Here is a 20,936-nt window from a genome sequence, read left to right as displayed (position 1 = left end):
CCGTGGGTTCGAGCCCAGTGTCAGGTTCTGTGCTGACAGCTCGGAGCCTGAAGCCTGCTTCAGATTCTGCATCTTCCTCTCTCTGTTCCTCCCCTGCTCATTCTCTGTCTCTGTCTCTCAAAAATAAACATTAAAAAAAAAATTTAAAAAAAAAAAAAAAAAAGAAAAATGACTCCTGAAGATCTGCCAGGGCTGTGTTAGTAGAGATTTAGAATATTGACCAAAATGGGGGCGCCTGGGTGGCTCAGTCGGTTAAGCATCTGACTCTTGATTTCGGCTCAGGTCATGATCTCAAGGTTCATGAGACTGAGCCCTGTGTCTGACTCCAAAATGACAACACAGAGCCTACTTGGGATTCTCCCTCCCTCTCTCTCTGACCCTCCCCTGTTCACACTCTGTCTCTCAAAAATAAATAAACATCAAAAAGAAAAAGAAAAAGAATATTGACCAATATGCCAGCACATATATAAACAGATTCAATGGTCTGGCCATAATAAACTATGCTGAACTCTCCCACCACGGGCTCCACTCCTTTCAAGCATTTGGACATGAATACAGCCATGATCGAATACTTGTTTGTCAAATACATGAACTCACTGACTGTAAGAATTTTGTTTTCCATTTTATTGTAACTGATTTAAAAATCCAATATAAAATCTAATGTAAAAACAAATTGAACATAATTTTTCTCACAGTTCAACATGAATTCTGTTCTAGCATAATTCACATTCAGTTCTTCAAGAATGTGTGACTCTGAGTATGAGTACAGAGATAAAATACACTTTATCAATAAAAAACGGCTTTATAGTCAGTGCGCCTGGCTGACTTAGTCAGTGGAACATGTGACTCTTGATCTCTGGGTCAAGAGTTCAAGTCCCATGTTGGGAGTAGAGACTACTTAAAAATAAAATCTTTTTAAAAATCCCTTTTTAAAAAAAAAATTATTTTGAGAGAGAGAAAGAGAATGCAAGCAGGGGAGGGCCAGAGAGAGGGTTAGAGAGAGAAATCCAAGCAAGCTCTGCACTGTCAGGGCAGAGCCCAACATGGGGCTTGAACTCCCAAACTGTGAGATCATGACTGAGCGGAAATCAAGAGTCCAATGCTTAACTGACTGAGCCACCCAGGTGCCCCAAAAATAAAATCTTAAAAAAAAAACACAAACAAACACAGCTTGATAGGTCTTCATGATTATAGTATTCAGTTGTATTTGTTTTTCAAACTTTTTATTGTTACATTATATACATGTAGAAATATGCATAAATCACAAGGGTACAATAAAAACACCTGTGTTTTAGGGGCGCCTGGGTGGCTCAGCTGGCTAAGCATCTGACTTTGGTTTAGGTCATGACCTTTTGGTTGGGGTTCGAGCCCTGCATTGGGCTCTCTGCTGTCGGCGTGGGGCCTGGCTCCCTCTCTCTCTCTGCCCCTCCCCCCACTCATGTTTTCTATCTGCCTCAAAAATACATAAAAACATCAAAAAAATTTTTTTAATGTTGAACATTCCCATTACCTCATGAAAGCTCCCCTCATTCCTCTTCAGTCACCACTCCCATCCAGGTAACCTCTATTCTAACTTCTAACATTGCCAATTAATGCTGCCTGGTTTTTAGGTTTATGGCAATAAAATCAGACACTAGGCCTTTGCATCTGGTTTCTTTTGCTTAGCATGATGTTTGTGAGACCGAGCTGTGTGTTGTATGTAATACTTTCATTGCTGTATAGTGTGCCATTGTGTGAATATACCACTTGTTTTTTTATATCCACTGGCACCATTATTTTTTTATTTTGATTTTTTTTAATGTTTTATTTATTTTTAAGACAGAGACAGAGCATGAGAGAGGGCGGGGCAGAGAGACAGGGAGACACAGAATCCGAAACAGGATCCAGGTTCTGAGCCGTCAGGCAGCACAGACCCGCCTGATGCAGGGCTGGAACCCACAAACTGTGAGACCATGACCTGTGCGGAAGTCGGACTCTTAACCAACTGAGCCACCCAGGCGCCCCGTTTTTTAAAGATTTTATTTTTAAGTAATCTCTGCAGCCAACATGGGGCTTGAACTCACAACGTCAAGATCACAAGTCGCATGCTCTACGGACTGAGCCAGCCAGGCGCCCCCACTGGTGACATTTATTAAACTATGTGTCTTGGGGCGCCTTGGTGGTTCAGTTGGTTAAGCATCCAACTGTTGATTTCCGCTCAGGTCATGATCTCACTGTTTGTGGGTTGGAGCCCCATGTGGGGCTATTGAGCTGACAGCCCAGAGCCTCCTTGCGATTCTCTCTCCCTCTCTCTCTCTCTGCTCCTCCTCTTCGCATGTGCCCTCTTTCTCAAAATAAATAAACATTAAACAACAACAACAACAACAACAAAACTACTGTGTCTTAACCCCAAACCTGCCCTTCTACCCTCAGGCGTGTAATGAGGCAGTTCTGACTCAGCCAAGGGGCTACAATTAGTTCTGCCTGTTGGGGGCGCTAGAGGGAGGCTGGAGGCTGGAGGCCTTGCTCCTTCCTGTTGGCTGGTGGTCCCGTCAGCATCACCTCTTCACAGCAGGAGTTGTTTCCAGTGTCAGGTTTTATGTTACTCCTCAGACCAGCCTGTCCTGGTAGAATGAACAACACCAGACAGTTCCCTCTCCTCAGACCTCTGGGTCCCAGCTCCCTCCTCTGAGCTTCTGAGGCACCCCAGCTCTGCACTGTGTTCCCTAACCGCCCCCCCAACTCCCTCCCAGGGAGATGGGGAACATGCATTATTACTGTTACCACCATGTCCCCTTTGTCCTTTGTTATTCTCCAGCACCTGTTCAACCTAACAATGCCTTACATGTTTTTGTGAAAGTAACTCATCTAACTGCAATAAAAAAGTAATTTTCAGGGTGTCTGGGTCTGTTAAGCATCTGACTTTGGCTCAATTAGTGATCTCATGGTTTGTGAGTTCGCGCCCCACATCAGGCTCTGTGCTGACAGCAAGGAGCCTACTTGGGGTTCTCTCTCTCTCTCCCTCTGTCTCTGCCCCTCCCCTGCCCATTCTTTCTCTCAAAATAAATAAGCTTTAAAAAAAAAAAAAAAAAGGTAATTTTCTGTTTTTCCTCTATACTCTAATGGACACATGATTCTACCAGTAACAGGTGTTTGGACTGTCTCCTGTTTGGGCTATTATGAGTAACACTATTATGAATGTCCTTGTCTCTGTCTGTTGGTAAATATGTCAAGATCTACGGAACTGCTAAGTCACAGGGAATGTGTGCGCTCACTTTTAGCAGGTACTGCCCAAACATTTCCCAAAGTGCTTGTAGAAATGACTGCATTGATTCTAAGGCATTCCCTGGATCTCACAGCTGATTCTCAGAACTTTTAAAAGTCAATAAGCCCCACACCGTTGTAATTTAATCTCTACCTCAGGATTTTTATGTTGCAATGCTAAAGCAAACTAGACTTCATGTTGCATAAAGATAGACTGTATGTCCTTAATTCCTCTGTGAGTGTCTGGCACATAGTACGTGATGTTGAATAAATAATACGAATAATAAAAGGAAGTTTAAATCTGTCCTTTCGTACAGTTGAACTAATGTGCAACAGTAACGTAAATTGAGGTCAGTTCTACCCTATCCTAAGACACACTCAGTAACCGGAGAGCACGTTGCACTGGGTAGTTGTAGATAAACAGGCCTCAATTTCCACGGGCTGGTTCTATTGCCCCTCGAGACCCATTTTGCTTCTCACGGTCTGCTTAAATGTTTGATACAGGAGCAGACACAACACAACAGTGGCAGGGGGAGCTGCTTTTGGGTTGGGGCAGCCTTGTCTGGAACATCAACCTCGTCGTTTAAACCCTCTCACTGAACGCCTTGGTGGCTCGGTCGGTTGAATGTCGGACTCTTGATTTCGGCTCAGGTCACGATCCCAGGGTCATGGGATCGAGTCCCGCGTTGAGCACTGCAGTGAGCTTGGAACCTGCACTCAGCGAGATTCTCTCACTCACTTCCCCTGTCCCGCATAAAATAAGATATAAAATAAAATAAAAAATAAAATAAAATAAAATAAAGTAAAAAATTTAAAAAAGGGCGTACCTGGGTGGCTCAGTCGGTTAAACGTCTGACTCTTGACTTCGGCTCAGGTCATGATCTCATGGTTCTTGAGTTCAAGCCCCACATTGGGTTATCTGCTGTCAGCACAGAGCCCACTTCAGATCCTCTGTGCCCTCTTCTCTCTGCCCTACTCACACTCTCTCAAAAATAAAAACATTAAAAAAAATAAAATAAGCTCTCTCTCAAGAACCTTTTTTTTAAGTAAGCTCTACACCCAAAATGGGGGCTTGAACTCACAACCCCAAGATCAAGAGTCACATATTCTACCAACTGAGCCACCTAGGCACCCCCTTTTTCAAAAATCTTTAATGGAAATCCCCAAATGAAAGGAATCCCCTGGGATTTATTCTCAGAGTGACTCAGACTTCAGGGTGCTCCTCTCAAACCTCTGTGAGGTCTTTTTTTTTTCTTTTAAATATGTATATTTTGAAAAAGAGAGAGAGGGTAAGCAGAGGTGGAGCAGAGAGAAAGGGAGAGAGAATCCCAGGGAGCCTCCATGCTGCCACCACAGAGCTTAGGGCTCAAGCCCAAAAACTGTGAGATCGTGACCTGAACCAAAATCAAGAGTCAGGCATTTAACCGACTGAGCCACCCCCGCGCCTCTGCAAGGTCTTAAGAATCAACCTACACAAGCCCCAGGGCAAACAACCCACATCTGCTGACCCCACCTGGAACCCTTCACAAACCAAACTTTGAGGAACCAATGGGTTTCTAACACCTGCTGGGAACTAGGGCTCCTGACTTCAGCTGACCATGGAGAAGTAGCAGCTTGCTAGAAGCTCCTAACATAGGAGGCTGACCACCACCTAGCACGTCAAACTGCTCAACAAAAATTAGGGCAGGGAAAGGAGGAGGAGGAGTGACGGCGACATATACATGTGTTTATAAAATAAATCTTTTTAAGTTTTATTTATTTAACTGATCACTACACCCCATGTAGGGGTCGAACTCACAACTCCAAGATCAAGACTCAGATGTTCCAACAACTGAGCCAGGCAGGCGCCCCTATAGAATAATCTTTATTTGTTGTAGAACAACACAATTTCCAATTGCATATACCTGTTTTTATATAATGTAGGCTTACCAGGGCAATATTTTCTGACTTTACAAGTAATGCAACCTCACTGAGGTTCCATTAATAATAGAGTCAAAACAATCCAGAAAGTGGGGACTTTTTTTGTTTGATGAAATGGCGAGGAAGCAGATATACCTAACTCTGAATTAAAGACAACGGTATTTTTTAATCGCTGGGTACGGAAGGCATGTTTTTGTGGCCTGTCACAGCCGGTGATGTACAGCAAACGGATGTCTCTTCTCATGCACTATTTGTCACCAGACAGGAAGTCAGCGTGTTCTGTTGTCGTAGTGCAAGGTGATATAAGAGCCTCCTGTTTTTGAGTCCTCAGACGCTTCTTCAGTTCTCTCCCCTCCCCTTCTCGTCTAATGCTAGATTCACAGCCATGTAACACCTAAAGAACCTAGTCATCACAAGTTGGGTATTGCCTCATTTGTCTATTGCTGCATAGAAAGACAACCTAAAATTCGTAGCTTAAAACAACAATGATCTATTATTTCTCCCAATGCTGTGGGTTCACTAGGCAGTTCTTCTGATCTCGTCTGGGCTCACTCAGACTATTGCATCCATCTGGTGGGTGAGCTAGACCCAGAGGGCCCAAGATGACCCCATCCCTATATCTGAGACAGTGAAGGGACTGGAAGGCTGGGACCTCTCTCTCTCTCCATGCAGTCTTTTGTCATTAGCTAGTCTATCTGAGCTTTTTACATGGCAAGTCTCAAGAGAGCGAAGACACAAGCTGTGGAGGCTCCAGAAAACTCAGACGATGACACTTCCACAATATTCTATTGCTTTAAGCAAATCCTAAGGCCAGATTTATTGCAAGACTCAATGATACCAAGCGCGTGATTTTAGGGAGATGTGATTCATCAGGGCCACTTTATAGCAATCTACCATAGGGTGTGTGTGTGTGTGTGTGTGTGTGTGTGTGTAAAATCCAGTTGGACTTCATTAGTAGCATGCTTGCCAATGTACCTAAACCTCTGTAAGTTCAATCTGTCAACAGTTTTGTTTTGTTTTGTTTAGCAACCACAAGGAACAAAATAATAAGCTAGGAATATACATTATATTTATGTTGCAATTTCTGGCTAAAAGAATGCTTTCAGATCAATTAAAAAAAAATTTTTTTTCAAATCTACCCTGTGAAATAGGTAATGTGCATGGGGTATAATAAGACATACACTTGGTATTTGATCTCAGTTCCTGGCACAGAGCTTTTAACACCTTTGAGACTTTCTCGGTATTAGAAAGGTCTTTATTTTTCCATGATGATCCCCTTTTGGTCACACCTGGCCAACTTAGGGTAATGCTTCTGGTAAGCCTCAAGATGAGGCTGGTCACCAGAAAGACCAAGTGAAGAGAGGATTGAAAGTTTCAGCCCTACCCCTGACCTCCTTTGAGGGAAGGATTGCTAAAGGATTTTGCAGTTAAAGATAAAAACTTTTTTAAAGTTTATTTAATTATTTTGAGAGGGAGAGAGAGAGAGTGTGGGCACACACATGCACATGAGCGGGGCAGGGGCAGAGAGGGAGGGAGAGAGAGAATCCCAAGCAGGCTCCGCACTGTCAGCGCCGAGCCCAACTTGGGGCTCAAACCCACAAACCATGAGATCAGATCATGACCTGAGCCGAAACCAAGAGTCGAATACTCAGCTGACTGAGCCACCCAGGTGCCCCGAAGATAAAAACTCTTGGATGACATTTGAACTTCCCAGCTGTTGAAGCATCAAAGTGCTGCAAGGGTGATGTGCCCCAAGAGGGTGTGGAAGCCCTGTGCACCCCGCCACCCAAACCTTGCCCTACACATCACCTCTGTTTGGCTGCTCCTCTGTAGCTTTTATAATAAACCAATAAAATGCCCTCCTGAGTTCTACGAGCCTTTCTAGCAAATTATCGATAACCTGAGTTATCGAACCTGATAATTTGTTGTGGCAACCCCTGCTTTTTTATCGTCAGTCAGAATAAGTCTGGGTGGTCTCTCCGAGACTTGAAACTGGTCCTGAAGCAGGAAGGGAGGCAGCTTTGTAGGGTCCGTGCTAACTCCAGACAGTTATTGTCAAAACTGAAGTGAATTGTGTGTTTTTTGTTTGTTTTTAAATTAAAAAAAAATTTTTTTAATGTTTATTTATTTTTGAGAGAGAGAGAGAGAGAGAGAGAGAAACAGAGCACAAGCAGGGGAGGAGCAGAGAGAGAGGGAGACACAGGATCTGAAGCAGGCTCTAGGCTCTGACCTGTCAGTGTAGAGCCCCACACAGGGCTCAAACTCACAAGCTGTGAGATCATGACCTGAGCAGACGTCAGATGCTTAACGGACTGAGCCACCCAAGCGCCCCTAGAAATGAATTGTTGAATACCCAGTTGGTGTCCTGAGCATTAGAGAATTGGTCGTGGGCTTTGGAAAACATTCCAGAGGTCCCATTTTTGCAGTAGGTAGGAGAGCTAGGACACACACAACATTTTCACTCAACATACACTTTTTCCCCACATTGGTTCCTCCTCTTTAGGAGTCAAAGATTAGTTCACGGGCACCTGGGTGGCTCAGTCAGTTGACCTCCAACTTCAGCTCAGGTCATGATCTCCTGGTTCATGAGTTCAAGCCCCACATCAGGGCTGCTGCTGTCAGTGCAGAGCCCACTGTGGATCCTCTGTACCCTCTCTTTGCTCCTCCCCCACTTGCGCTCCCTCAAAAATAAATTTTTGACATTTTGACATTAAAAAGAAATAAAAATAAGACATTATTTCATAAGTCATAAGACATTACCCAATACTCCCTCTGTATGTGTGAAAGACTAGAGACCATTACACCTAAAACCAAAAGAGAAAAAAAATGAAGAGGAAAAGTTCTCTTAACTGAAAGTTCTGCCACACAATAGGCAGACTCTCCTGCTGCAGCCAAAATTTCCAGAAGGAATCAAAGCTCTTATAACCCAATCCAAAGTTCCAAGGAGAAAATTGAGTTGACAGTCATATATTGATATGCATGTACATATAGCACCACTAGAAATGAGGTATCTAAGTTCTCTGAAAACAAATAAACTGAATACCATGAGAGCAAACTTATCTGCTAATAGTTCCTGGCAAGCATTAAAATAAATTTAGAGGAGCTAGTGATGCTGGACGTGTCCAGAAAATGAATTACACTGAGATTTATAAAACAAAACAAAAGCTTACTAGACGTTTTCAGTGGGATAAAGTCTGAAAAATCGGCCAGTATCTTCTGAAAAATAGAAATAGGTAGTTCTGTAATGACAAGCTACAGTTAGAATATCGTCCTGCATGTTAACCTCTAAAGGCAGTTTGAGAACCCCTGTCACTTGCAGCACCTTGGACAGAGGATTCGGTGGTTTCATTAGCCTCAGTAGCCTTCTGGGGGCTCTTGTTTAGGAAGGATTCTATCTCCTGATCTATGAACATGCTCCACCTCTTCCTCTTGGAGTAAAACCATCTTCTAAATAGTTTTTCCCCTACATTGTTTTGTTCAATTACAATGAATGACAATGAATTGTTTTGTTCAATTACAATGAATTGCAATTTTGTTCAATTACATAAAATTGTGGTATTTCAAATGTAAATGTGTAAACCAGGGAAAAAAGGTAAAAATATTTCCATACTTAAGGCACACGATTACTACAGTATCTTTCACTAACTGGTCTGCTAGCATAGCCTTTCATGCTACAAATATCTTATGTTACTAGCACTATAGCATCCCCTGCTTTCCCTCATCCCTTACTTCAGATTTGTCGCTGCTAATCAGTCTTCTAGAAACTTCCTTCCCATAACCCAAAGGGAAGAAAAAGCTTACTTGTTCTTATTTCCCTTGAGCACACTTACACTTTCTCTCTTCTTTAGTCACATACCAGATCCAAACCATCTTCCTCAGGTAACAGTCATCATTGGACACCTACCAACTGGCAGAGCTCTATTTTTGTTTGTTTCTGTGTCCACCGTCCTTCTGTTATTTGACTATATTTTGATTGATCTAAGCCAGTGGTTCTCAAACTTTTCAGTCTCAGAATCTCTTGACACTCTCAGAAATGATTGAGAACCTCAGAGAACTTTTGTGTTATATATCACTACTTAACATAATAGAAATTAAAACCATAGGGTGCCTGGGTGGCTCAGTTGATTAAGTGTCAGACTTCAACTTAGGTCATGATCTCATGGTTCGTGAGTTTAAATCCTGTGTCAGGCTCTGTGCTGACAGCTTAGAACCTGGAGACTCCTTCGGGTTCTGTGTCTCCCTCTTTTTCTGCCTTTCTCCTGCTCATACTCTCTCTCTCTCTCTCTCTCTCAAAAATAAATAAACATTAAAAAGTTAAAAAAGGGGCGCCTGGGTGGCTCAGTCGGTTAAGCGGCCGACTTCGGCTCAGGTCATGATCTCGCGGTCCGTGAGTTCGAGCCCCGCGTCGGGCTCTGTGCTGACAGCTCAGAGCCTGGAGCCTATTTCAGATTCTGTGTCTCCCTCTCTCTCTGCCCCTCCCCTGTTCATGCTCTGTCTCTCTCTGTCTCAAAAATAAATAAACGTTAAAAAAAAAATTAAAAAAAAAAAAAAAGTTAAAAAAAACAGAAATTGAAACCAGGATTAAGAATTTATATTAAAGTAATAATATGCCTACAATGTTAATTTAAAGAACATATTTTAATGAAAAGTAACTATATTTTCCAAAATAAAATATTTAGTTAGAAGAGTGGCACTGTTTTACATTTTTGCAAATGTCTCTAATGTCTGGCTTAAGAGAAGACAGAATCTCATATCTGCATGTGCATTTAACTCACGGCCATCCCATGCCACGCAGCCTCTAGGGGACTCCACTGTCCACTCCTGAGACAATACAAAGGAAAAGGGAAAAAATTTGAAACTATCAAAAAGGATCTCCCATGCTTCCCAGACCAATGTTAGGAGTCACTGGTTTAAACAAATCATGGAGGTACCTCAGGGATGAGCATGTGACTCAGTTCTCCTCAATGAGGCATAGGACCCAGTTCTCAATGAGACAAGAAGGGGTGTCTTCTAGATGTTTTGGGGAAAGGTTTCTTTCCCCTTTAAAAAGAAAAAGAGGGGCGCCTGGGTGGCTCAGTCAGTTGAGCGTCCAACTCTTGGTTTTGGCACAGGTCATGGTCTCGTGGTTTGTGGCTTTGTCAGCTCCATGCTGACAGTGCAGACCCTGCTTGGGATTCTCTCTCTCTCCTTCTCACTCTGCCCCTCCCCCGCTTATGCTCTCTCTTTCTCAAAATACATAAAAACTTAAAAAAATAATAAACATAAAAGAAAATATTTTAAGAAAAAAAAGAAAAAGGTGTTTATCAGCCAGTGATTGGTTTAAGAATAGAAAGGACTCTAAATACATCAAATAAAAAGGGATTTGATACAGGGAATAAGGTGATTAGAAAGTCATTGAAAGCCTGGAAAAGCAGACATCTGGAGGCTGCCCACGGGACTCTGGTTCAAGGTCACGTCAATGTAGCTGCAATTCAAAGATTAAGAAACTGCTATAACTGGGGTGCCTGGGTGGCTCCATCCATTGAGCGTCAGATTCGTTTTGAGAAAGAGAGAGCACTCTGTGCACGAGTGGGAGAGGGGCAGAGAGAGAGGGAGACAGAATCCCAACAGGTCCCTGCACTGTGAGCACAGAGCCCGACTCGGGGCTTAAACTCCTGAAACAGGTGAGATCATAACCTGAGCTGCTATCAAGAGTCAGATGCTTAACTGACTGAGCCCCCCAGGCACCCAAGCATCAGACTCTTGATTTCAGGTCATAATCCCAGGATTGTGAGATGGAGCCATGCTGGGTGTAAAGCATGCTTGAGCCAGTCTCTCTCTCTCTCTCTCTCTCTCTCTCTCTCTCTCTCTCTCCCTCCCACCCCCCCCCCCCATCTGCTGGCACTCTCCTGCTCTCTCTCTCTCTCTCTCTCTAAAATAAAATAAAATAAAGTAAAATAAAATAAAATAAAATAAAATAAAATAAAAAGAAGCTGCTACAACTTCCTTCCACTCACGACAGTGGCGACTGGACTCAGGAGTCCCCTGGAAGCAGTTGCCACCTCAGCCACAACAAAACCCATCTCATTTCCACCTTGTACCTCTCTCTCCTACATCCAGTTGGCAGGACCTGATTCATAGTCTGAATTCTAGCTGCCAAGGAACCTGGAAAATACCGTGTTTAGCTTTCTAGATTCTCAAAATAGATGACAAATAAAATGGATATTGAGAGAATCAATCCAAGACTCCACCACAAGAGGGGAAAAAGGATCCCTTTCTTTCTGCAGGATTCCATGCTACCTGGTCACCAGGAGGGGAATTAAGAGGCAGTTCATGAAAAGAGGACGTGCTGAGGATGGCAGAGAGGAAATGGGAAAGGATAACATGGTTGAACTATTGAATTAATCAACTTGAAACTGCTTACTTCTAGATTTCTTATTATATAAGATAATAAATCTCATTATTTAAACCATTTAAGTTACATTTTAACCCAATCTCTTCTTTTTCCTCCTCCAGTCTTCTGCCTTCAAGTCCTTGCCTTCAGGTTCTCATAATGTATGAAATTAACAACCTCTCTTCTCCCCTTTCAGTCTCAGCTACAATCCATCTACAATATACTTTCTCTGAAGTACCCAACTTACTATCATATCTGTAGAGAGCTGAGTCAGTTACTTAAATGGTAAAAATGTAGAGGTCCATTAAAGGCTCCTAGTTCAAATATCTTCCCTTCAATTGCATGCAGAGACTTCACCATTAGAGAGTCATTTCCTTGAGGGGTTCTTGGCATGTAATTCTTGATTTCAGGGTCATGAATTTGAGCCCCACATTGAGCATAGAGTTTACTTAAAAAAAAAGTCATTTCTTTGAGTTTGAGCTTGGACTTTTTAATCTCAAAAAGTAATTTTTAGGGGCGCCTGGGTGGCTCAGTCGGTTGAGCGTCCGACTTCAGCTCAGGTCATGATCTCGCAATCTGTGAGTTCAAGCCCCGCGTTGGGCCCTGTGCTGACAGATCAGAGCCTAGAGCCTGTTTCAGATTCTGTGTCTCCCTCTCTCTCTGCCCCCTTCCCGCTCATGCTCTGTCTCTCTCACTCTCAAAAATGAATAAATGTTAAAAAAAATTTTTTTAAGTAATTTTTAATTTCTGGATGAAATTATGTAATGTATAGAATTTGCTTAAAACTTATGTAGTGATGGGCATGAGGAAAAGCAGACATATGGATAAAATCAACTTGACCAAGAGTGGTTAAGACTGTTGAAGCATGAAGCTACCTAGGAGTAACAACAACCACAACAATAACCACCACAACTTCTTCTGTACATGTCTAAAATTTGAAACTTTTCATCTTCTTAGCCCACTTAAAGAAGTCATCTTGAAAATTATAAATACTCGGGGTGCCTGGGTGGCTCAGTCTGTTGAGCGTCTGACTTCGGCTCAGGTCATGATCTCATGGTTCATGAGTTCGAGCCCCACGTTGGGCTCTGTACTGATAGCTCAGAGCCTGGAGCCTTCTTCTGCTTCTGTGTCTCCTTCTCTCTCTGCCCCTAACCCACTCACGTTCTGTCTCTGTCTCTCTCAAAAATAAATAAAAGTTAAAAAAAAATTTTTTTTAAAGAAAATTTTAAATACTCCACCTGAGGGTTATACAGTAAGAGATGATCAGATATTAAGACTTAAAGAGGCATTACATGCTCAAATTAAGCTGCATTGCTACAACTAGGCTGGAGCCTATGGATGTGAGCTTCGTTGGAAGGAAAAAATGGATGAGGCAGATGTTGTACGTGGCAGCCCAATGACCATACCCAGCTATCGTATGTTTTGTTGGTTCACAAAGAGCATAGTGAAGCATGGTTAAAATAATTTCACTACCTGCATTACCTATATTAAAAGATTTTATGTAAATGAATGCAGATTTTCCTATATTTTATTTTAGAGAGAGGGCACAAGTGAGCAAGTGGCAGAGAGAGAGAGAGAGAGAGAGAGAGAGAAATGGGGCTCACCTGAAGCTGGGCTCAAACTCCCTGATGCGGGGCTCCAACTCATGAACCCTTTGACCATGACCTGAGCCCAAGTCAGATGCTTAACCAACTGAGCCACCCAGGCGCCCTAGATTTTCATATTCTATTAAATGAATGAGATCTGTCCAAACTGGATCTTCATTCCCACAAGCAACATACATTCTCTGCTTTGCCAGAATCCTCACCAAGCCTGCTTCCCACGACATTCGTTATAGATAGCAGAGCCAGACTGCTCTGGGTTTGAATACTGGCTCCACTACTTTGTGCTCTTGGACAATAATTTATTCTCTCTGTGCCACTATTTCCTCAAGTTAAATGGGGATTATAATAGTATCTTTATCAGTGGGTTATTGAGAGGAATAAATGAGTCAAAATATATCAAGTGCTTAGAATAGTGCTGGGCACATAGTAAGAGCAAATAAGCATTTGTCATCAACATTGTCATCATTATCATTTTCTTAGCTCTATGAGCATTTGAGTTTACCATCCCCGGCTCCAATACTCAAACTTTAACATATATTAGAAACACATGGGGTTTGGCTTTAAATGCAACTTATCAGGGGGTGCCTGTCTGGCTCCATCAGTAGAGCATGTGATTCTTGATCTCAAGGTCATAAGTTCAAAACCCACATTAGGTGTGGAGCCTCATTAATTAAAAAATGATAATAATAAATACCACTTATCAGATTCCAACCCAATCTTGTTTACTAGGTTCAATTTGGAGACCAAGGGATGTGCATTTTAACAAGCAGCCAGAGGATCAAATGTTTTTTTGATATTGTACCCCATCAGTAAACATTTCAAGAAAGCACCCTCAATATGATATTTACTTATTTTTATGAATTACTACATCAGTCACAAAACCAACATATTACCTGCATTATAAAATTGTACAAAAACATTTTAGAAAGACAAAATAAAGATAACTAAAAATAATTCTATAATTTACAGAATCAAGACTTTTTGTTCTTACTAAAAATGTTGCCAGTACTAACTTTGTAGTGAGAGCAAAATGACTAATTATGGTCCTTTCAAATTTTTTAAATCTTGGTTTGACACTTTATGACATAGCAATTCATAAAAACACTTCTAAGTTCAGTTTATTTTTGTACTTGATCTTAATGGCTATCAAAGCAAAGAAGATATTTCATAAAGGTTTGATATATAATAAACACTTAGGGCAAAGTTTATCAGTAATGATAAGTGCCTGAGTGGCTTAGTCAGTTCAGCATCTGACTTGGGCTCAGGTCATGATCTTGTGGTTTGTGGGTTAGAGACCCACGCTGGGCTCGCTGCTGTCAGCATGGAGCCCGCTTGGGATCCTCTGTCCCCCTCTTTCTCTGCCCCTCCCCCACTTGCACACACACTCTCTCTCTCTCTCAAAAATAAATACTAAAAAAATGTTAAGGGATAGAAAATAATGATAAGAATAAAAAATTTTATTTCAAGTAGTCCTCATAATTTTTTTTTCTTTTCTTTCTTTCTTTCTTTCTTTCTCTTTCTTTTTTTTTAATTGGCTTTATGCCCAATGCAGATCCCAAGGCAGGGCTTGAATTCATGACCCTTAGATCAAGACCTGAGCTGAGATCAAGAGTTTGGGGGTGCCTGGGTGGCTCAGTTAGTTAAGTGTCTGACTTCAGTCTGGTGATGATCTCACAGTTCATGGGTTCGAACCCCACATCGGGCTCTGTGCTGACAGCTTGGAGCCTGGAGCCTGCATTGGATTCTGTGTCTCCCTCTCTTTCTGACCTTCCCCTGCTCACGCTCTGTCTCTCTCTCTCAAAAAATAAATAAACATTAAAAAAGTGAAAAAAATTATACACCTCAGAGACATGTTTTTCTTTTTTTAATCTTTTAAAGTTTATTTTGAGAGACAGAGCGAACAGGGGAAGGGAAGAGAGAAGAGAGAGAGAATCCCAAGCAGCCTCTGCGCCGTCAGTGCTCAGCCCGACATGGGGCCGAACTCACCAACCATGAGATCATGACCTGAGCCGAAATCAAGAGTCAGACGCTTAACTGACAGAGTCACCGAGGTGCCCCTCAAAGAGATGTTTTTCGATGTGGTCATGTATCTGTTGATATTTATCATATTGGAAATTAAAACAGAAAAAAATTTAAAAAACAAGAATCCTTAAGCTCACATTCCATTTGCAGCAGAATGATGATGGCATCCATGTCACGGAGCCTATAGGAAACCCCACTGCATACTTAGGAGAGTTTGAGAGTGGAAAAAGGCACAAACGTCTTAGTGCTATGTATTTGGGGCTCACAGAACTCCTGTGGGTTCCCAGACCTCACTTTGAGAATCAATGCTCTAGGGAACTTTTTTTTTTAATTTTTTTTTAACGTTTATTTATTTTTGAGACAGAGAGAGACAGAGCATGAACGGGGGAGGGTCAGAGAGAGGGAGACACAGAATCTGAAACAGGCTCCAGGCTCCGAGCTGTCAGCACAGAGCCCGACGCGGGGCTCGAACTCACGGACCGAGAGATCATGACCTGAACCGAAGTCGGCCACTCAACCGACTGAGCCACCCAGGTGCCCCGGGAAATTTTTTTTTTTTTTAAGTAGGCTCCACGCCCAATGTGGGGCTTGATCTTACCACTCAGAGATCAAGTGTTGCATATTCCACGGACTGAGCCATCCAGGCACCCCTCCAGGGGAATCTTTTTAAAGCCATAGGTTAATTTTGTGAGGGTTGGTTTCATTAAACTAGATAATACAACCTACAAATCTAGTAACTAGGCTTGGGTAATCTGCAAATGGCCCCGTATTCTGGAGTGTGATGATGCCTCCATGTCAGGAACCCCCAGTCTTTCCTCAGAATAACATATTTGATATTGAGTGACTGATATATGAATGACAGGGTACCAGAGTGAAAAATCCACATACTAAATACTGATTGAGCTTAATTTCACATTTGCACAAAAATAAACACAAATGCAAGGTATAATACTTATTCCAACATTCCAAGTAGTCTACACCCCACTTTAGACCAGTCGGTGTAGTTATGCGGGGTATTGCCTAAAGAGAAGAGCTGAGGAGAGGACCCTAGTATAGGTTGAACTGTGTCCGCTAAAAAGAGATTTTGAAGTTTTAACACACCCACTCTTAACCACCATCCCTGTGAATGTAACCTTATTTAGAAATAGTCTTTGGAGATGTCATCAAGTTAAAAAGAGGTCACACTGGACTAGGGTGGGTCCTAATCCAATGACTGGTGACCTTGTAAGAAGAGGGAAATTTGGATACAAAGATACAGAAGACACAGAGACAGAGGGAAGAAGGCCAGTTGACCTCAGAGGCAGAGACTGAAGTAGTACATCTACAAGGCAAGGAATGCTGAGAGCGTGGGCAGCTACCAAAAGCTAGGAAGAAACCAGGAAGCGTTCTTCCCTAGACCTGCACAGGGAGTATGGCCCTACCGAGGCCTGGATTTCAGACTCCCAGCTTCCATCCATGAGGAGAGAAGACATTTCTGGATTTTTGTTTTGTTTTAAGTAATCTCTACACCCAATGAGGGGCTTGAACTCATGACCCAGAGGTCAAAAGTCATATGCTCTTCTGACTGAGCCAACCAGTTGCCCCAACATTTCTGTTACTTTAAGCCAGTTTGTTATAGCAACCCTAGGGAACTAATGAAGGGGCCCATGTTTGGAGAGGCTTTTTGGGTCTTTGAGAAAAAGGTCTGAGGGCAGGGCTGGGAAAGACAAACTCTAGCTGCTGTTCTGCAGTTCTATCTTTCGATAATGTACTAGCATTTCTCCTAACTCTATCACATTCTGAGCTATTAATGATCTATTCTCTTTATCCTATTTATTATCTATTTACTGAGTAGATATTTCCTTTCTTTATCCTACTTCTATTTGTCAGCGCTTTGACAATCAAAGCAAAAATCTATTTAAAAAAAATTTTTTTTTAACGTTCATTCATTCTTTAAAAATTTTTATTTTTTATTTATTTTTTTTATTTTTGAGACAGGGAGAGACAGAGCATGAACGGGGGAGGGTCAGAGAGAGGGAGACACAGAATCCGAAACAGGCTCCAGGCTCCGAGCTGTCAGCACAGAGCCCGACGCGGGGCTCGAACTCACAGACCGCGAGATCACGACCCGAGCCGAAGTCGGCCACTTAACCGACTGAGCCACCCAGGTGCCCCACGTTCATTCATTCTTGAGACAGAGAGAGACAGAGCATGAGCAGGGGAGGGGCAGAGAGAGAGGGAGACATGGAATTAGAAGCAGGCTCCAGGCTCCAAGCTGTCAGCACAGAGCCCGATTCGGCGCTCGAACCCACGCACCACGAGACCATGACCTGAGCCGAAGTCGGACGCTCAACCAACTGAGCCACCCAGGTGCACCCCCCTTTTTTTTTTAATAGGCTCCACACCCAATGTGGGGCTTGAGCTCATGACCCTGAGATCAAGAGTCATGTGTTCTACCAACTGAGCCAGCCAGATGCCCCAAAAGTCTATTTTTTGTTGTGTATTTCAATATGTTGGTTTGACTCTACAACTGGGAGGCCTCAGTAAATATTTGTTTACTAATGTAAGAGATAGGAAAGGTCTTCTAAAGGTTATGTGTTGTAGAGAGATTGAAATTTCTGCAACTTAGAATTCACTTATAAGAAGTTCTCTTTTACACTGAATATGTGTTATTTAATGTTTTTTACCTATAAATTTGAGTAGAAGCACTCTGTAGCTGATAATAACTTGTACCTATTCCTTTTTTTTTTTTTTTTTTTTTTTTTTTTTTTGCTTAGGGTATTTCAGAATCGCTGATGTGTTTAGATGACTTTGTTGTTTATATCTATCTGTCATTTTTTTAATGGCATAAAACATTTAAACACATTTCGTCAATATGACGCCAAAAATACAGACTTGTCCTTTTCCCTTACTTTCATGTGTGACATTTGAAGACATTGTTTAACATGTCCACCAAAGTATTATTTAATTATCTAGGACCTAGGGGTCAGCAAACTATTTCTGGAAAAAAAAAAAAGAATCAGTCAATTATTCAGGTTTTTGGATTTTACAATCCTTGAAAAACATAAAGGCCATTCTTAACTCATGGGCTGTGCCAGAACATCCACTGGCTACATTTGGCCTGCTGAGGACAGTTTGCTGATTCTAGAAGTCCCTTTGTTTGTTTCACTTGTTTGTTTGTTTCCCTATTCGCCATTGATTAAAAGTCTAGATCTTATGAATTCACATGTTAAGATGTATTTTTCTCCAGTAAGGGTAATATTAATCTGTCTGACAGAAATATAACATCAAAGGTTATGGGAAAAGAAGTTTATGGTTTATTATCAAAAGATATTAACTAACCAGTTTTGTATCTAACAGAGCAATTCTTTTTTTTTTTTAAAGTTAAACTTTAGGGGCACCTGGGTGGCTCAGTTGGTTAAGTGTCCGACTCTTGATTTCGGCTCAAGTCATGAACTCCCAGTTTGTGAGTTTGAGTCCCAAGTTGAGCTCTGCACTGGTGGCGTGTGGCCTGCTTGGGATTCTTTCTCTCTCCCTCTCTCTCTGCCCTTCCCCTTCTAGTGGATGCATGTGCTCTCTCTCAAAACAAGTGAATAAACCTAAAAATAAATAAATATATAAAAATTTAAAATTCAAGATTTTTGTAGATTTACTTTCAGTTGTAAGAGATAATACAGAGAGATGCTGTGTACTCTCTACCCAGTTTCCACAACAGGAACATCTTGCAGGACTATAGTACAGTATACAGTCAGGATACTGATGAATAGAGTCAAGACACAGAGCATTTCCATCACCTCAAGGATCCCTCATGTAGCCATTTTTTTTAAGTTTATTTATTTTGAGAGAGAGAGAGAGAGGAGAGGGAGAGAGGAGAGAGGGAATCCCAAACAGGCTCCGCACTGTCAGTGAGGAGCCCAATGTAGGGCTCGATACCAGGAACCTTGAGATCATGACCTGAGCCAGAATCAAGACTTGGATGCTTGCTTTTCCATGCTACCCAGGGAGGGGTCCATACGGCATTGTCCTGTGTTCCTGTCATAACTTAAAGGGAAATTTTCACGATATCCTGAGCCCTTGATGTCCTACAAATGCAAGGAGGAGGATGTCCTTAAATTCCCCGCAGCAGGAACCCACCTAGGTGGCATCAACCTTAACTTCCAAATGGAACAGTTCATATACAAGAGGAAAAGTGGTGGCAGCTACATGATAAATCTGAAGAGAACCTGGGAGAAGCTTCTGCTGGCAGCTCGTGCCATTGCTGCCATTGAAACCCCAGCTGATGTCAGTGTCACATCATCTAGGAGTACTGGCCAGTGAGCTGTGCTGAGGTTTGCTGCTGCGGCTGCTGCTGGAGCCACTCCTATTGTTGGCCACTTCACTTCTGGAACCTTCTTCACTAACCCAGATCCAGGCAGCCTTCCGGGAGCCGAGACTTCTGATGGTAACTGATCCCAGAGCTGACTGCCAGCCTCTCACGGAGGCGTCTTCCTTTCACCTGCGTCCCATCGCTCTGTGTCACAGACTCGCCTCTGCCCTCTGTGGGCGCTGCCAGCCGTTGCAACAACGGGGGAGCTCGCTCGGTGGGTCCCACGTGGCTGCTGGCCCGGGAAGTTCTGCGCACGCGCGCGCGCGTCTCCCTTTCCGTGAACACCCACGGGAGGTCCTGCCCGATCTCTGCTTCTACAGAGATCCTGAAGCATCGAAAAGGAAGAGCAGGCCGCTGCTGAAAAGGCCGTGCGTGACCAAAGAGGAATTTCAGGGTGAATGGACTGCTCCCGCTCCTGAGTTCAAGTACTGTCGCGGGCCGGTCTGCAGGCGTGCGGGGCCCTCGGGGCCCAATTCAGCAGTCCCCCCACTGAAGACAGGATGTACACAACTCACTGATGAGTTGAAAAAAACCTTCTCCGTGTGTTCCTTCTCTATTTGTATGAGTCATCTACATGCCATCAGTAAGTATATGTGTTGTCAAAGTACATTGTTATGTACAATGTTACATTAGTTTCAGGTGTACAACATGGTGATTCAGCAAGGACATTCTGCTGTGCTCACCACAAGTGTGGCTGCCGTCTGCCACCACACAACACTACGACAGCACCACTGACTATTTCCCTAGGCTGTATCTTTCATCCCCATGACTTACTCAGTCCATAACTGAGCCTGTACCTCCCACTCCCTTGCACCCATTTTGCCCTCCTCCTCCCCCTAGTACCCTCCAGAGAACCACCAGTTTGTCTCTGTATTTATGGGTCTGTTTCTGCATGAGTCACATTTTAAACTTTTTGCAAATAATACTTTGATATAATTACTTATCCCATGCTTGCCCCCTAAAGAGAGTTTCCAGTTGGCTCAGTTTTTTTTTTTTTTTTTTTTTTTTTTTTTTAATTTAGAAAACTTGTATCTAGTCAGAAAAGCTCAGGTCACCTTTTCTCTCCTCCAGCCAGAATAAAAATATAATTTACTTTGAGTTTCAAAGTAATGAAACCTTCAGTGACAGGTTATTTCTGTGACATTTGGGGGTGAGTTAAGAAGAAAGACATTTTAAAATAGCATTCTTATCCTATGCCACTGGCTCACTTTTCATTTTTTAAGCAATGATTCCAACAGCATATCAGTATAGGGATTTATGATTAATTGGTCAAAAAACCCCATGTGTCTTTCAGACTTCAATTTTTTGCTTCTAGTGAGAAGCAGATAGTTCATGATAGAGATTATTACTTAATAGAAAAGGTATGTTTTCTCAGATGAGAAGATTAGAGGCCACTTAGTCTACTCCACTGTTTCAGAGCATGACTAAA

The 20,936-nt window shown here is 42.5% G+C and overlaps 1 pseudogene; it reads left to right on the top strand.

Annotated features, from left to right (window-relative positions):
- The first annotated feature begins 10,084 nt into the window (after positions 1 to 10,084).
- Positions 10,085 to 20,936, top strand: part of LOC145712968 (small ribosomal subunit protein uS2-like) — a 28,855-nt pseudogene continuing 18,003 nt past the window's right edge.

The sequence above is a fragment of the Panthera onca genome, chromosome A2 (genome assembly GCF_046562875.1).
Source record: "Panthera onca isolate mPanOnc1 chromosome A2, mPanOnc1 haplotype 2, whole genome shotgun sequence".
Lineage (NCBI taxonomy): Eukaryota > Metazoa > Chordata > Mammalia > Carnivora > Felidae > Panthera > Panthera onca.
This window is presented reverse-complemented; position numbering and strand designations above follow the sequence as displayed.